This window comes from Cariama cristata, unplaced genomic scaffold (assembly GCF_000690535.1).
Source record: "Cariama cristata isolate BGI_N322 unplaced genomic scaffold, ASM69053v1 scaffold29401, whole genome shotgun sequence".
In the NCBI taxonomy this organism is placed as follows: Eukaryota; Metazoa; Chordata; class Aves; order Cariamiformes; family Cariamidae; genus Cariama; species Cariama cristata.
Window position 1 is genome coordinate 2,648 of NW_009599124.1, and position 2,348 is coordinate 4,995.

Sequence of the window (2,348 nt, forward strand, 5' to 3'; positions counted from 1 at the left end):
GTAGTTCCGCGAGCAATTGCAGACTGCACCTCTACAGAGCCCCACCGAATTCTCTCGTTTCATCAGTGCACAACTTGCATCTGATTAGCTGAGAAGAGCAACATTACTCATCCCCTTTAAAAGCACAGAAAGTGTCAGGTATTAAGCACTAACAGCAACATAGAAAACACAGAAGCAATAATAACCACATAGAAAACTGCTATAGAGTCTCATTCCATGCAAATGGACATTTAAATAATTACCTGGGCCCAGAGAGGACTCCTGAAGACGGTAACATTTTTCTCTCCACTAGGCTTCATTTTAACAAGCATCTAGCAGTCTTAAAGTCCCAATCTCTCTTTTCTCTCCAGTACCTGGAGAATACCAGAGAAATACAAGTTTCTATCCCATCCATCTAGAGGTTAACTTGTTTCTTGTCATGTAAGTAGCTCCAAGCTCCCTTACTTTCTCCACAGGTACTACTTGCACATCTATGCAGCACAGTATCTCTTCCTTCCTTAACTTGAAACCCATTTCATAATTTTTGTTTCTCAATTTCTATTTGTTTTAAAATGTGTATGCCTAAGATCCTGATCGCACAAATTCACTCTATTTATAGGAAGTACATTTTGCTCATTTCCTCCTGCTGCCTCGATCTGGAAGTACAAGCACTTAAATACCTGAATGAACAAGTAAGAAAATCAAATCAGAATTTAAAAAAAAAAAAAAAAAAGAAAAGCTCATGAAAAAAAAGTGAGTGCAAGCATAGATTTACATAGAAAATTTAATTTCCATGATATTTCACAGATGTGAAAATTCATGAGCAAAGGACACAATCTTGCTACCAGAAGTAAGAAAGTTATAGAATATTCTAGCCCACTGTTTCAAATAAATGGCCCATACAACCAAAACAGAACAAAAACAATGAGTATTAGTCACAGCGGAAACATAAAATTTTGTTCATTATACACTAAACTATAATATCAAATATACATTTAACTAATGAATGAAATCAAACCAAAGATTTAAGGGCATATTAAAAAAATCCCTCCTTTATTTTTCTCTATAATTTGTTCATGTAATTTATTACTGTATTAAAATGTCAGTAAGTTTTGTTATTTCATGAAAAGATTATATTTTTTCTCCCTGTATGTAAAAGAATAAATATATGATTTTGAAAAGAAAAAACAAAATATTTAAAACAATGTGTTAACTTCTTCTAGATTACAATTTTTTTGGGTTTCTTTACGTCATTATACAAGAAAAATTAAGTGTAAACATGAAATATTTTTGAATGCTGCTGTTTATAACGAAATAAATGTTGAAAACATACTGGAGAATGCGGGCATCGATCCCGCTACCTCTCGCATGCTAAGCGAGCGCTCTACCATTTGAGCTAATTCCCCATCTGAAAAAAAACTGTGAAACTTACAGTTACAGACTCTGGACTTACTGAGAACTACAACACAATAATGTTTGACGAGAAATTAATTGTTTCTTGCTGAGTCATTCCTTCCACTCACCAACGACTGACTGCAACTCACAGCAGAACCATGTGATAACATCTTTCAGCATGTACACTACCAAAATAATCTTATTCATCTCTTTTATAACACAAGTCTTTGTTATTTAGTTGTTTTCATATAAGAAAGTCTCCAAAAGACTGAGAAGACAAGAAACCAAAAGTGCTATCGAAAACAAACCCCAACTTTTACTGAACAACTGTTCCAAATTCAAAGAAACCCATTTTCTTTCCAATTTTCAAGGCATACGCAAGAAAAACCTAGTTCAGTAATTGTTTAATGAGTGAAAAATATTATATGCTTGATTGGAACAAAAGTCAAAGCTTATACAAATATATATATGTGCATGTGTGTGTATATATATACACACACACATCCTTTTGGAAGGTGTCTAGCTTCTCTGGGGTGACAGTCAACTGAAATTAAAACATATCTGTATTTTCCTTATTTATTACCTCACCAAATGTACTTCCTTATACTTAATATGCTACTTTTAACAGCCTTAAAACACCAACTTTTTGAAAAATGAACACATACAAGCATGTCAAGTGCTTGCATGACTTGACACACGCAGAGCATAAAGCCTACAGCATAGATAGAGAACATAATGATGTATGGTAATAGGCCATCCTTCACATTTTAATTTTCACCTTTACTTGCCTACAGCGACTATTTAACCTAAACTGCAGATCTACAGAGATAGTTAGCTATTACTACTACTAGCTCAATCGGTATACTTGGAAAAATCTTCTGATTGCACCAGTCTTCCTTCCGACAGTTGTCCGAGAGTTGGAAAAATCACACCAACGTCATCAACAGGCCTACCGGCTGCCTCCAGCCGCTACG

The 2,348-nt window shown here is 34.6% G+C and overlaps 1 non-coding gene across 1 annotated transcript; it reads right to left on the reverse strand.

The window, feature by feature from the left end:
- Window positions 1–1,312: 1,312 nt before the first annotated feature.
- TRNAA-AGC lies at window positions 1,313–1,385 on the reverse strand. The gene has a single exon. It is a non-coding gene; the product is annotated as a tRNA-Ala (tRNA).
- Window positions 1,386–2,348: the final 963 nt, after the last annotated feature.